Source organism: Pelodiscus sinensis, chromosome 15 (genome assembly GCF_052426305.1).
Source record: "Pelodiscus sinensis isolate ZL-2025 chromosome 15, ASM5242630v1, whole genome shotgun sequence".
NCBI classification, from domain to species: Eukaryota; Metazoa; Chordata; order Testudines; family Trionychidae; genus Pelodiscus; species Pelodiscus sinensis.
The window spans coordinates 34,026,370-34,042,266 of NC_143066.1; positions in this window are offsets into that span (position 1 = coordinate 34,026,370).

Below are 15,897 nucleotides of genomic sequence, written 5' to 3' on the forward strand. Positions count from 1 at the left end.
TATGCTGGGATGTGTGTGTGTATCAGGTACACGGACCCTGTGCTCTGGATTCAGCATCCCAGTCTGTGCCACAAACTTTTACTTGTCTACACAAGACCTCCAGGCCTCTGACTGTCTGGCTCCTCATGATGGCCCTCATGTAAACCAACATGCCTGGAATCAGCCTTTCACACAGAGTAGCTGGTTGCAGCTCAGCGGTGCTCCTCAGGAGCCCCCGCACTGCGCCACATGCAGAGGATCTGATTCCAATTGTGTCGCCCCTGATTTACACCATTAGGAGTGGAGAATCAGGCCCTGAGAATTCCCCTCAGCCAGCTGAGCAGAGAGAGCAGATCACCTAGGACTGCTCTGACAAAGAATGGAACACTGGATCTGTCTACACCAGGGCTGTGTCTACATTGGCACCCTTTTCCGGAAAAGGGATGCTAATGAGACCAGTCGGAATTGCAAATGCCCTGGGGATTTAAATTTTCCCCGCGGCATTTGCATGAACATGGCTGCCACTTTTTTCCGGCTCGGGGCTTTGCCGGAAAAAAGCGCCAGTCTAGACAGGGATCTTGCGGAAAATAAAGCCTTTTCCAGAAGATCCCTTATTCCTACTTAAAATCAGGAATTAGGGTTCTTTGGAAAAAGGGTTTATTTTCCACAAGATCCCTGTCTAGACTGGCACTTTTTTCTGGCAAAGCCCCGTGCCGGAAAAAAGTGGCAGCCATGTTCATGCAAATGCCGCGGGGAAAATTTAAATCCCCAGGGCATTTGCAATTCCGACTGGTCTCATTAGCATCCCTTTTCCGGAAAAGGGTGCCAATGTAGACACAGTCCACGAGTGTGCAAGATATTGTCCGCGGGCCGTATCCGGCCTGCCAAGCCTTTTAATCCAGCCTGCCAACCCCTGCGGCAAGGAGCAGCACCACTCAAAGTAGCTGAATGCTCCCTGTGACTCTCTGAGGGTATGTCTACACTACAAAGTTAATTCGAACTAGCGGAGCGCTTAATTCGAACTAGGTAAACCTCATTCTACGAGGACTAATGCCTAGTTCAAATTAAGCAGTTTGAGTTAAGGGCTGTGGGGCCACTTAATTCAAACTAGTGGGAGGGCTAGCCCTCCCCAGCTTTCCCTGGTGGCCACTCTGGGCACCACCAGGGAAACTCTACTGCCCCCCTCCCGGCCCCGGAGCCCTTAAAGGGGCACGGGCTGGCTACGGCGCCTGTGCCAGGTCAAGCCTTCCAGCACCCAGCCAGCAGACCCTGCACCTGGCACGAATCGAGCCAGCCACCCGCTGCCACCCAGCCCTCCGCCTCTTCCCGGGACCAGGCTGCCGGCTCCCGGGAGCCTGCACAGGTCCATAAGAGGCGGGCGCCCGCCTGGTCTAGTGCGGACATCGTGGACCTCATCCACGACCTCCGCACTAGGCACAGGAATGTGGCCGTCTAGGGCTGGATAGCTGCCAGCCTGGCCACCCAGGAGCAGGTGTGCATGAAAATCAGGGTGGTCCAGTGAGACCCCCGACCCTGAGCCCTGAGCTTAGAATGGCCGTACTGGGTCAGACCAAAGGTCCATTTAGCCCAATAGCCTGTCTGCCGACAGTGGCCAACACTAGGGACCCTGGAGGGGATGGACCGAAACAATGACCAATCCATTTGTCTCGTGCCTTCCATCTCCAGCCTTCCACAAACAGAGGCCAGAGACACCATTTCTACCCCCTGGCTAATAGCACTCCATGGACCCAACTTCCATGACTTTATCTCACTTCTCTTTAAACTCTGTTAGGGTATGTCTACACTACAGCGCTAATTCGAACTAAGCTAATTCGAACTAACGCATCTAGAACTAAAACCTAGTTCGAATTAGCGTTTTGCTAATTCGAACTAGCACGTCCACATTAAGTGGACCCTGAAGTGGGGTTAAGGATGGCCGGAAGCAGTGCCGGCAGGGCATCAGAGGAGGACTTAGAGCGTGGAGATGCTGTCGCAGGCTAGCCGAGGGCTGTGCTTAAAGGGTCCTGACCCCCACCCCGGACAGACAGTTCTCAGGGGTGCCCCGCTTGCAAAGCAGTCCTGGCTTGGAGTGCCCTGAGTGCCCACACTGGGCACATCACAGCACTTGGCCATCAGCCCGGCTGCACTTGCCGCAGGCTGCCATCTGGGGAGAGGGGGCAATTGGGGGGCTGCAGGAGAGCTTCCACCCCGAGGAGCCCGCAGAGCCACCCCAGTCCTCCCCATCGGGGGCTCGTGCCCCATTCCTCCCTCATCTCCTTCCACTTACCCTTCCCTAACCCCTCTTCTTGATGTACAAAATAAAGATAATGTGTCTTCCAAAATGGAATCTCTCTTTATTGAACAAAACTGGGGGAGACTGGGAAAAGGAGGTGGGAGAGGGGAAGAGAGAGGCTGGGAGAGGGGAGGGCAACTAAAATGATCAGGGGTTGGGAACAGGTCCCATATGAAGAGAGGCTAAAGAGACTGGGACTTTTCAGCTTAGAAAAGAGGAGACGGAGGGGGGACAGGATAGAGGTCTCTAAAAGCAGGAGTTGGGTGGAGACGGTGCATACAGAAAAGTTCTTCATTAGTTCCCATAAAGAAGGACTAGAGGACACCAAAGGAAAGGAATGGGTAGCAGGCTTCAAACTAGTAACAGAAAGTTGTTCTTCACAAAGCAAAGAGTCCCTGTGGAACTCCTTGCTGCAGGAGGCTGTGAAGGCTAGAACTGGAACAGAGTTTAAAGGGAAGTGAGATCAAGTCATGGAGGTTGGGTCCATGGAGTGGTATTAGCCAGGGGGTAAGAGTGGTGTCCCTGCCCAAGGTTTGTGGAAGGCTGGAGAGGGATGGCACGAGACAAATGGCTTGGTCACTGTCTTCGGTCTATCCCCTCCAGGGTCCCTAGGGTTGGCCGCTGTCAGCAGACAGGCTACTGGGCTAGATGGACCTTTGGTCTGACCCAGGACGGCCATTGTAAGCTCAGGGCTCAGGGTCGGGGGTCTCAGTGGACCCCCTTGATTCTCTTGCACACCTGCTCCTGGGTGGCCAGGCTGGTAGCTATCCTGCCCAAGCCAGCTACTTTCCTGTGCCTAGTGCGGAGATCGTGGACGAGGTCCACAATGTCCGCACTAGCTCAGGCAGGTGCCCGCCTCTTGCGGTCCCGGGCAAGCTCCCGGGAGCCGCCAGCCTGGTCCCGGGAAGAGGAGGAGGGCTGGGGGGCATCGAGTGGGTGGCTCGATTCGTGCCAGGTGCAGGGTCTGCTGGCTGGGTGCTGGCAGGCTTGCACCTGGCACGGGCACCGTAGCCAGCCCGTGCCCCTTTAAGAGGTCCGGGGCTGGGAGGGGGGCAGTAGAGTTTCCCTGGTGTTGGCCAGAGTGGCCACCAGGGAAACCTGGGGAGGGCTAGCCTCCCACTAGTTCGAATTAAGGGGCTACACACCCCTTAATTCGAACTAGCTAGTTTGAACTATGCTTAATCCTCATGGAATGAGGATTACCTAGTTCGAACTAAGCGCTCCGTTAGTTCGAATTAAATTCGAACTAACGGAGCGCTAGTGTAGCACCTATGAAAGTTAGTTCGAACTAACGTCCGTTAGTTCGAACTAACTTTGTAGTGTAGACATACCCTTATAGTTCTAGCCTTTACAGCCTCCTGCAGCAAGGAGTTCCACAGGTTGACTATTTGCTTTGTGAATAAGAACTTTCTGTTATTAGTCTGAAGCCTGTTACCCATTAATTTCATTTGGTGTCCTCTAGTCCTTCTATTACGGGAACTAATGAAGAACTTTTCTGTATGCACCCTCTCCACACCACTCCTGCTTTTATAGACCTCTATCCTATCCCCCCTCAGTCTCCTCTTTTCTAAGCTGAGAAGTCCCAGTCTCTTTAGCCTCTCTTCATATGGGACCTGTTCCCAACCCCTGATCATTTTAGTTGCCCTCCCCTCTCCCACCCTCTGTCTTCCCCTCTCCCACCTCCTTTTCCCAGTCTCCCCCAGTTTTGTTCAATAAAGAGAGTTTCTATTTTTGAACACACGCGTCCTTTATTTTGTACATCAGGAAGGGGGGCTAGGGAGGGGTAAGTGGAAGGAGGTGAGGGAGGAATGGGGTACGAGCCCCCAATGGGGAGGACTGGGGTGGCTCTGCGGGCTCCTCGGGGTGGAAGCTCTCCTGAAGCCCCTTGATTGACCCCCCCTCCAGATGGCAGCCTGCGGCAAGTGCAGCCAGGCTGATGGCCGAGTGCTGTAATGTGCCAAGTGTGGGCACTCAGGGCACTCCAAGCCAGGACTGCTTTGCAAGCGGGGAACCCCTAAGAACTGTCTGTCCGGGGTGGAGGTCGGGTCCGTTTAAGCACATCCCTCAGCTATCCTGAGACAGCCGCTCCACGCTTTGAGTCCTCCTCTGATGCCCTGCCGGCACTGCTTCCGGCCAGCCTTAACCTTGGTTCAGGGTCCACTCAGTGTGGACATGCTAGTTTGAATTAGCAAAACACTAATTTGAACTAGTTTTTAAGTCTAGATGCGCTAATTCGAATTAGCTTAGTTCGAATTAACTAATTCGAACTAAGTTAGTTCGAATTAGTGCTGTAGTGTAGACATACCCTGAGGGTGTGTCTAGACTACATGCCTCCTTCGACGGAGGCATGTAGATTAGCCAGATCGGAAGAGGGAAATGAAGCCGCGATTAAAATAATCGCGGCTTCATTTAAATTTAAATGGCTGCCCCGATCTGCCGATCAGCTGTTTGTCGGCAGATCGGGGGAGTCTGGACGCGATGCCCCGACAAAGAAGCCTTTCTTCATCGACACAGGTAAACCTGGTTTCACGAGGCTTACCTGTGTCGATGAAGAAAGGCTTCTTTGTCGGGGCATCGCGTCCAGACTCCCCCGATCTGCCGACAAACAGCTGATCGGCAGATCGGGGCAGCCATTTAAATTTAAATGAAGCCGCGATTATTTTAATCGCGGCTTCATTTCCCTCTTCCGATCTCGCTAATCTACATGCCTCCGTCGAAGAGGCATGTAGTCTAGACACACCCTGAGAGATTTTGCTGAGGGGCAGAGATTTAGGGAGACAGTGCACTGCAGTTAGGCTACGTCTACACTGCACAGTTATTTCAGAATAAGCTATTCTGGAATAGTTATTCCGAGATAACTTATTTCAAAATAACATGTCTACACTGCAGGGAAGCCTCAAAATTAGTCCGAGGCAGGCTTCCCTAATGTAGACGTGCTATCTCGATTTAGAGCCTCATGAGGAATAACTTAGAATGGCCCTAGTGAGGGGCTATTTCGAAATAGCAGCAGTGGAGTGTCTACACATGCTATTTTGGAATAGCGTTATTCTTTGTAGAAGGAGGTTGACAGAAGTTGGAATAAGCCATCTGTTATTTCAAAATTATTTCGAAATAACAGAATTGCTGTGTAGACGCTGCATAGTTATTTCAGAATAACAGCCGTTATTCTGAAATAACTTTGCTGTGTAGACACATCCTTACTCAGCTCCCATTAGTCAGTTTCTGGCCAATAGGAGCTGAGAGATTTTGCTACAGGTGCCAAAGCCCTGCCCCCCCCCCCCCAACTCCCCAGCACAGAGAGCCACATGGAACAAGCAGCCCGGGTTGCTGGCAGGCAGGGAAACCTGCTTAAGAGTGCTGCTGGCTGGGAGTTGCTTAAGTAAGCACCTCCCGGCTAGAGCCTGCCTCGCATACCCCACCCCCTCCCAGACCCAATTCCCATCCAAACCCTGCACTCCTCCTATGTCCCTCCTCCAGGCCAGAATCCTCTCATGTACTCATACCCACTCTTGGACCCTGCACCACAGTCCCCCGCCCCACGTCACAACCCCGTCCTTTACCCAAACTCCCTGTCAGACCCCACACCTTTTCCAGCACCCCAATCTTTTACCTCGAGCTCCCTTCTGCACATAACCTCTGCCCCAGACCTTGCTCCCCACATAGAAAAGTGCAGCCCATGACCACTTCGCAAAATCTCGGAGTGGACCCCCCATCAAAAAGTATTGTCCACCCCTGGTCTACACCACAGTTAGACCCCCGCAGCTGGCCTGCACCAGCTGACTGGAACAAAGGAGCTGTCTAACTGTAGCCATTCAGCTCACTCAGTGCAGTGTGAGGTCTGGGACCTAGATCCTGGGCTCCAGCCTGCGTCTGAACATCTGCCCCACAGTGAAACAGCCCCTCACCTGAGTTCCGAGTCACCTGGCACGGGCCAGCCGTGGGTTTGAATTGCCATGCACACGTGCCCATTAGGACTATCGCCATGGAGCTCAGTGTTCGAAAGCTCTTCGTGGGAACAGCGTGAGAAGAAAATAAAGGCTTCCCCTGGCATGACCCTTCGCTGGACTTGCCATGCCGTGGATGAGCTGTTTGAGAAAATAGTTAAAAATAGGGTCTGGCCTGGCTCAGGAAGGACAGCTGCCGTCTGTGCTCTCCATATAGGGATGGAGAGTCATGCCGTTAGCCATGTCGTGTAAACACCCTCCCCTGCCCTCAGTAGGATCAGCCCTAGGGCAGTGAAAAATACAAGCAGTGCTCCTTCACAGCAGCACCCCAGAGGGACCCTGCATGAGTCCTCCTGGCCCATCTTTTCTAACCTCGGCCGCTTCTGACAGTCTCTTGACGCAAGGGCATAGCCTGACAGATGCTGTAAGGAGGCAGAGATGTCTCCTTCTCACAGCCTCAGAGCCACAGAGCTGAGTGACCGAACCGGAATAGAACAGACCCAACATGGAGCATTGGCGGTGGAATTCTGGGGTTCAAGTTAGGGGACCTGAAGGATCTGAAACTTCTTCTGGCCAGGAACATAAATCAACCCATTACTAGGCCATAGGGAAACATTCAGGACTTGGGATGGGGCGACTGCTGCTCACTGAACTAAACAGGGTTAAATCCAGCCCTGGGAGAGGGCTGTGGAGAAAGCAGCTGAGGCAGAGACAGCCAATTAGGGCCCAGCTGACCGTGTATAAATAAGGACTCCCAGGCTATGTCTACACTTGTGGCTTCTTGTGCCAGAAATATGCAAATGAGCAGGGCTTGACAAATTATACCATCTACTTGCCCGGGGCGAGTAGATTGTAACCCGAAAGAGCCGGGTTCGGACGATCTGCGCATTCTGTTCGGTGAGCCCTGCAAATGAGGTTGTGGGAAAATCACCAAGCCTCATTTGCATACCTAATGAGCCGCCATTTTTGCGGAAGATGCTCTTGCGCCAGAAGGAGCTGTCTACACTGTCCCTTCTTGCGCAAGAAAACCCCTCTTGCACAAGAAAACCCCTCTTGCGCAATGCCATTATTCCTGAAAATAATTGGTGTAATGGCATTGTGCAAGAGGGCTTTTCTTGTGCAAGAAGGGGCAGTGTAGACAGCTCCTTCTGGTGCAAAAGCCTCTTCTGCAAAAATGGTGGCTCATTAGATATGCAAATGAGGCTTGGCGATATTCCACGCTTAGCCTCATTTGCATATTTCTGGCGCAAGAAGCCGCGAGTATAGACATAGCCCTAGCGAGGCAGAGATTTACTCACTCTTGCTGTGGAACAGGAGGGACCTGGCTGCTAGGGGAGCTAGAGGCTTTCCAAAGCAGAGCAGGGATGGGGAAAGGTAGGCAGGGCCAGGGACCTCTAGCCAGACGAACTCCCAGGCTGAGGCCTTGCTCTGTGCTTAAAGGAGGCCAGCAGAAGGCAGCAGGTCCATGCCCCTTGTCAATGACGAGTGGCCATTTAAAATTGCAGTTTGCCCCTGAGGCAAGGGACTGGATGACAACTGGCAGTAGGGACACTGAGGCAAGGTGGGTTTAGGGAGTTTGGGGGTTCCCTGAGGGGAAGGACTCCACAGTGTGGGGGCACAGCAGCAGGGCAGTATCCAGAGGGGTGGATGCCACCATGTCGGAGGGATGTGGGTCCTGATGCTAGGTGGCAGAGCCAATAGCAAGTAATAGTGGGTAAGACACCCCCGCTTGAGAAGGGGGCGTTCCAGGGCTGAAGAACTAATTCCCAGAGTGACCAGTAGGAGGCGCCAGGGTGGTGAGTCCCTCCCTGTTACAGGGCTACAGATCCCAAACAGGAGCTTTGTTGCCTACTTATGGAGTTTGCATGTGTAGTGGCAGAATTTGCAAGCAAAAACCAGTCAGATTGAACAGGCATGAACAAGAGAGGCGTTGGAAAATGGAGTCCTCAGTGAATTTAGGATGGGCTCTTTATTTTAAGCCCTAAAAGGGGCATTTGCCATCTGTCAGGTGTTGGAGAACGGAAGCCCTTGGTACCATCTGTCCATGGGCCTGGTGAATCATCCCAGTTTCCAGTTACCCACAGTTGCTTGCCTTGGTAGATCTCCAAGTTGGGGGGGGGGGGGGAGGGAAGAAAAAACAGGCATCCTTTCCCACACAATAATAAAAACGCATTTTTTTTTTACAAAAAGCTAGTGTCAGCTCTGCTTTTACTTAGGCAGCCGGCCGGATAAGAATAGCAAATGAGATTGTACTGGCTTCAAATGACAGAATCAGATCCAGGTATGGGCTGGTGAAAGAATCCACCAACCGGGTTCTGGGGCGCTTGCTTGGCGTTGGACAGCTGAGATTTTTTTTCACAATACCCGAGCCAGGAGGGAGAGGCCAAGTTCTGAGTATCCTCCTCTGTTATTTCTCTAGAGTAGCATTCAGCCGGTAGGTGGCCACCAGTGGAGGCTATTTGTGTAGGGGGAGTCTCAAAGCAGGGATCCAAATTCCACCCTTCTGTAGTTCTGGGCAACTTTGTGTGTGTGTGTGTGTGTGTGCGTGTGTGTGTGTGTGTGTGTGTGTGTGTGTGTGTGTGTGTGTGTGTACGCGCGCTACACTTCATTTCCCTGGCTATGGCAGTGGGCCTTAGAACCCACTCAACCCCACATGGCACCAGGCTGCCCAGCTGTCATGCTCCTAGCTCAGCTACTTATTAACTTGGCTTCGTTGTCTGTTCCTGCCCAGTCCTCATGAGGCTTTTATGGTAGGGAGCTGGTCCCCGGAAAGCCCTGGGAGCATATCTGAGTGGCTGCCAAGCTCACCGGGGGCAGGACAGGGCTGGCTCTGTGTGAGGGATGCGGCCATATTTGAGTTCAGGAGGCAGCAGCCCTTGGCGCTATTCCTCACCCGGGTTTGGCCATCACACTAGGACTGGAGCTGGGTGTTTATCTCCAGGGAACTTCTGAAGGGGAGTGTACAGCATCCGGGAAGGGAGAGGCCAAAATCTCACTGAAAAAAATAATCAAATGGGAAAGTTTCCAGCCAGTCCCCAGCCAGCAGGTTCTCCTGGTATTCTAGGAAGCAGGCAGGCTTTCTGCCCTTCCCTTCAGCACACGCTGGGGGGAGGGGGAGAGCCGCTTCCTTTCCCTGTGAATATAGCTGTGCCTTAGAGGGTCAGTACATCCCGCCTCACAACTGGTGCTTTCCAGCTGATTAGGCCTCAGTGTCCAGTTCTGGGCACCACATTTCAAGAAAGATGTGGAGAAATTGGAGAAGGTCCAGAGAAGAGCAACAAGAATGATTAAAGGTCTAGAGAACAGGACCTATGAAGGAAGGCTGAAAGAATTGGGCTTGTTTAGCTTGGAAAAGAGAAGACTGAAGGGGGACATGATTGCGGTTTTCAGTTATCTAAAAAGGTGTCACGAGGAGGGAGAAATCTTGTTCTTCTTGGCCTCTGAGGATAGAACAAGAAGCAATGGGCTTAAACTGCAGCAAAGGAGGTTTAGGTTGGACATTAGGAAAAATTTCCTAGCTGTCAGGGTGGTTAAACACTGGAATAAATTGCCCAGGGGGGTTGTGGAGTCTCCATCTCTGCAGATATTTAAGAGTAGGTTAGATAAATGTCTATCAACGATGGTCTAGACCAGGGTTTCCCAACCTATGGGTCGGGACCCAAATATGGGTCGCCATTACATTTCAAAAGGGTCGCCAAGTATCTCCCCAGGTGGCTCTGCCCCCTCGCCTTCCCCCTTTTTTGAATTGCCTTGGGGCACCAAGTCTTCCTGAATTGTCAAAATAGGTCCCCATCTGGAAAAGGTTGGGAACCACTGGTCTAGACAGTAGTGGGTCCTGCCATGAGGGCAGGGGTCTGGACTCGATGACCTCTTGAGGTCCCTTCCAGTCCTAGGATTCTTTGATTCTGTGATGTCACCAAAACCACAGGGAGGATGTGGAACATGAAGAACAGGGTATAAAAGGCCTGAGCAGTAATGAGTGAAGGGCTGTTGACCCTGATCCAGCCTTTCCGCTCTGGGGTGTGAGGTTCCAATCCTCACCCAGGTCACAAGTGAAGTGAATTTGCTGGATCTCATCCTAGCCCTCTGCAGGGATTGTCATTTCCTGGGAACTATATGAGTGTTTGTAATGAGGGTCCATGTCTGCTCAGGAGGAAGCCAGGGCTGAATTAGTAGAGGGATACGATCAGGTGCATTGCCAGATCTGGAAGGGCCTGGTAGCATAGGTGCTCCAGGCCAGGATTGAATCAAGGAGCATGGCAAAGCTGAGGTTCAGGAGGGGCACAGCACTGTACTGAGAGAACGGCATCGAAACCTTCCATGGCATCTGCCCATGCTGCCATTGTGAGGAAAGAGAACAGCGTGGCTTCAGAGTCGGCCCACTGCACCTAGGAGGTGCTGAGTGAATTAACCACTTTTCTCTCTCCTTGTTTACACCAACCGAGAAGTTTGCCTGCCTCCAGGCCTTTCACTAGGTCTCTCAAGCGATCTGTCTCTGGAGGCTGGAGAAGTAGGTGGAGGCAGAAAGAAAAATCCATTTGGGATCCCCCTGATATTTCCAAGGCTGCTGGAGATTAATGTAGAATTATAGAACTAGAAGGGACCTCGAAAGTTCATCTAGTTCAGTCCCCTGCCTTCACCGCAGGACCGAGCACCATCTGGATCAGTGTTTCTCAACCTTTTTTTTATAAAGTACCCCCTTTAAAAAAAATTATAAATACTCCCAGTACGTACAGTTTTCAGACACACAATTTTTTTTTTAACCATTGCAGCACATTTGTTTAAACAATTTAATCATAGCCTGGCGGGCAATTAAATGTTTGGGTGTAAAAAGTACAAAAGTAATAAAGCGCTGTAAAACTTAAAACAAAAATTCAGTTTTCTCCAAATTTCAGTTGTATTGATGTACCCCTGGGTACTCATACCACTGGTTGAGAAACACAGATCTAGATAATCCCTGACAGGTGTCTGTCTAAAGATCTCTGATGATGGAGACCCCACAACCTCCCTAGGCAATTTAGTCCCGTGTTTAACCACCCTGACAATTAGGAAGTTTTTCCTAATGTCCAACCTAAACCTCCCTTGCTGCAATTCAAGCCCATTGCTTCTTGTCCCATCCTCAGAAGTTAAGGAGAGCAATTTTTTCCCCTCCTCGTAACAACCTTTTGCATACTTGACAACTGTTATATCCCCTCTCAGTCTTCTCCAGACTAAACAAATCAATTTTTTTTATTCTTCCTCATTAGTCATGTTTTCTAGGCCTTTAATCATTTTTGTTGTTCTTCTTTGGACTTCCTCCAATTTGTCCACATCTTTCCTGAAATGGGGCACCCAGAACTGGACACAGTACTCCAGTTGAGGCCTAATCAGTGTGGAGTAGCGCAGAAGCATTACTTCCTGTGCCTTGCTGGTATAAGTAGGCATAGCCTCAAAGGGGGAGGATTTGACATACTTTTCTGAGGCAAACTTTCGACTGAGCAACAGAGCAGCCTTGGTTTAACATTGTGAGGTTTTCTCAGGAGCCAGAGAAATTGGTATGGACAGAAACATCAAGTATGCCTACTGCAGGGGTGTCCAAACTTTTTTCAAAGAGGGCCAGATTTGATGAAGTGAACATGCGTGAGGGCCGACCATTTTGCCTGACATTCTTTGAACCATTAAAATTAAATGCAAATTAACTATTTTATGCAAAGTTTATTGCAAACAGCATACTTTTCATTTCGTCACATGGATGACAAATCTAAACAGGTGTTAAATCACTCTGCCTTTCATATCTGAAGGCCAGATGAAAAAAAAAATCCAGGAAGCTGAAATATATGTCAGGAACATTGTAAAGTACATTACATATTATTGGTAATAAAGGTTGTCTGTCAACTTTTAAGTTCAAAAAATATGAACAGGAACATAACACCAAGTATACATGTTGTCCAAATATATTTATAATTGATTTAGACCAACTGACATTAACTGAGATTTTACAATGTATTCATCTCAATACATATGGATTCGTTGGGGGCCATAAAAGATAGATATTGCCAAATTACCCGGGGGGGGGGGGCGTATTAAATCGGAACACGGGCCGCAATTGGCCCGCGGGCCGGACTTTGGACATGCCTGGCCTACTGCCATTGCTCTAGGATGAGTCCCAAGAGACCTGTCATTAGGTCCACTAAAGATGGAAAACCTGGCCCATTCAGATGTGCTTTTCCCCTGTGGACATGACATCATCTATGTGGCCACAAATACTCTTAACTCCCTGTCCCAACATCTATCTTAGGTATTTCTAATGTATTCATCCGTGTAGGATCAAGGCTCTGAGTATTATAATAAGACAAACCATATAGAAACCTGGTGCTTGGTTTCTTGCTCATAGAATCAACATTAAAGCTAGTTAGAAAATGGACATTTTTCCATAGTAAATTTTGACAGAAAGAAAAAATTCATTTTCATCGAAATTTCAGCAGAAAATTTCTATTTCTCTTGGAAAAACCGGAAAAACTTTAGTTTTTGGCAAGTATTTGTAGCTGAAAACAAAAAGTATTGGGGCCAAAACCTGGAGAAAAAAAGCCTACCCAGCTTTTGCCGAACGTATTTGGGTTTTCTGCTTTTCTGAAGAAAAATTGATTATTTCCAAGGTAAGCCTGTGTGAAAATGTTCACTCCATGCAAAACACAGTTTTCTCTCAAAAAATAGTGCAAATGGAAATGTTTGACCATAGTCAGTATGTACTTCCTGCACCCTTGGAGGGCGAGCTATGGTTTCATCAGGGAAGAAAACTGAGAGACACAGCAAGAGGAATATGTCACCCATCAGTCATTCTGAACTAGAATTATCCGCACTAGAACAATGAACTCAGCACAGCCTTTGCCTGCCAGAATGGCTCTGCTGCAGTTTTGTAAGTTGGCGTGGAGAGCAGCCAGGCAACTGTGGGCGATCCTTTCTGAAGCACGCTGCCCTTCCTGATACAGTGTGCTCCCACCAAGGATAGAATTACCAGCAGGGCAGCCCTGGTGTAGTGTGCCTGTCTTTTCAGGGACATAGGAAATTGAGATGGATGCAATCGTTGGCCCATCAAGTCCTTTTCTTTCTTTTGGCAGGACCTGCCCAGACGTGAACTGTCGGGAGCAGGATTTCCTGCTTGATAGACCTCAGTCAGCAATAACTTGTCAATGGCACCTCGATTTGGGTTTCACTTGTCCTATATGTATTAGTGTCACTTTTCCAGCAGACCCCCTGAGTAAGACGTGTGTGGGTGGGGGGCTGGCTCAGCAATCCTGGAAGGGGCGGAGCCAAGCATGGAATGGGCGGGGCTGAGGGCAGCCAGCCCTTAATGCTGCCTGGAGTATGGCGTGCCCCTCTTACTCTTAGCACTGCCCAGAGCACATGGCATGGCACTCCGGCAGCAATTTGAAGGGCCCAGGACTCCAGACCCTGGGGCAATTGCCTTTCCCCCCCCGTTGGAGGGCCTGGCCACTAGGCAGGGCAAATGGATTCCTCAGACCTGGCTTTGACACTGGACCCAGCAGCCACAAATATTTCTGTCTGAGTTTAGTGCTGGGCTGAACCATTTGAACTCAGAGTGGCTGCCTCCACGGAGCCTGGAACCCCATCACAGAGGAGAGGAGGGAACGTTAGGTCAGGGGGGGTGGGTGGGGAGAGGGAATGGAGGAGTGGAGTGCGTAAGTGATGGAACACAAGGGGTTCTGCTGCCCCCCCCCATTTGAAGTGGTTCCCATTGTACACAGGGTTTGCTCTTTGGTTCAGTGTCTCCCAGCACTCCTGGAGGAGCGACTCAGCGAGCAGCGGGTGATGGGAGACTTGGGGTGAAGAGGCAGAGCAGGGATGGGAAGGAGTGGAACAAGGGCAGGAACTGGAGGGAAGAGGCTGAGCAGAGCAGGAAGAGATTGGGACCATCAGGGCAGAACACAGTGGGGCCACAGCTCAGGCATCTGTGCTCTCGAAGGCGGCAGAGCGGTGGTGGGGCCCCAAAGGGAGGTGCACTGCATGCTGTTTGAAGAGGCTTAGCCTTCCCTGGTCTAATATACACCACTGCCCATGCCAGAGATAGTTCGCACTGAGGAAGGAAAGGGGTAAATTAATGACAGGACAATCAACTGGAGTTTGCCTTAGAGCTGGTCTCGTCCCTGGGAAATTCTGACATTTTCCTTCCAAATCAGAATGAGAAGTTGAAGTATCAAAACTTGTTTGCAGAAAGAAACACCCTGAAAAATTTTGATTTGGAAACCGACGTTTGGGTTTTTGACATTTTTGACTGAAACAACCCCCCCCCAAACATTTTCAAATGCACATTTGTCTTTCCAAACTGGTGATTTAAGCCAAAATAGTTCATTTTGCTCCACCACTGCAATGTGGGAAAAAAATGACATTCAAAAGCATTGTCGGTCAAAACGTCAATTCCGATTGTCACTTGGCAATGCAAAATGTGATTTCATTTTGAAACGTCGATTCAAAACAAAAGAAATCTCCATGGGAAATAAAAAAAATAAATGTTCCCTTAGAACCAACAATTTCCGGTGGGAAATCTCAATTCTGAGGAAACAACCTTGGAAAAAAACAATTCTCAGTTGAAAAATGCCAACCCGCTTTGAGCTCACTCAACTCTGGCTGCTCCCGACTTAATGGAGTGCTCGTCACTAGCTGTGAGGTGGGGGCCACTTTGACAAAAACCTTCAGTGGGCGAGCCACCTCAACTACTAACTTAGCACACTGCTTACTACTCCTTAAAGAGGTGATATTACAGAGCCACTTGTGAAACTAAAACCAAGTCTACTTGTACAATACAATGATACGCCTTTTATAAAATAATAACCAGGAAAATATACAGAATTGAAAAGGCACCTAGGCAAGTGAACTTTTTAAGAGCAGGATAAGCACAACAGGATGAGCAAAAGTGTGGGGGATGGGGGCAGGGGTGCAGAAGAGGGCTCATAGCTGGGACAGAGGGTTGGGCTGTGGGAGGAGGTGAAGGCTCTGATTGGCAGTGCAAGCTCTGGGGTGGGCCTGGGGATGAGGAGTTTGTGGTGCAGGCAGGCTGCCCTGGGGCTGGGTCCAGAGCACTCCCTGCAGCTCCCTGCCTGCTGGCAACAGTTAGCTCTGGGGAAAGGGCCTTTTTCCTCTGCTGGCAGGCAGCATGGAGTTCCAGTGGAAGGAAGGGCCCCTCTCTCCTCTCTGACAGCAGGGAGCTCCGGGGCTAGCGGAGAGGCTGCAACCGCACAGCTTAGTGGGAACTGGAGCCGCACTTCGGGTCAATGGGAACCGCCACTCGCTCATGGACCGTACAATGAAGGACACCGATTTAGTGAAAGGCAGTATGACAAAGTTCATGCCACTCCAAAAATCACTCGTGTGCACAGTCCTCAGCTGGTATAAACTGGCTAAGTTCTATTGCCATTCAGTGGAGCTCTGCTGATCTGACCTAGCTGAAGAGCTGCTCTCCCCCGCCCCTCGTTTACAAGGAGGTCTGGTCCCTACAAAGCAGAGTGTGGCAGGACAGGCGTGGGACAACAGTGAAAGGAGGGTGAAGAATGGCACTGGAGCATGAGGAATCAGGAGAGGCGTGGGGGAGGGGGGCAGTATGGCTCTGGAATATTATCCCAGGCTTGCACAGTGAGCAATCACTGGTAAATACCTTCCTTTCCAGGTGGAGGAGACAGCTGGCAC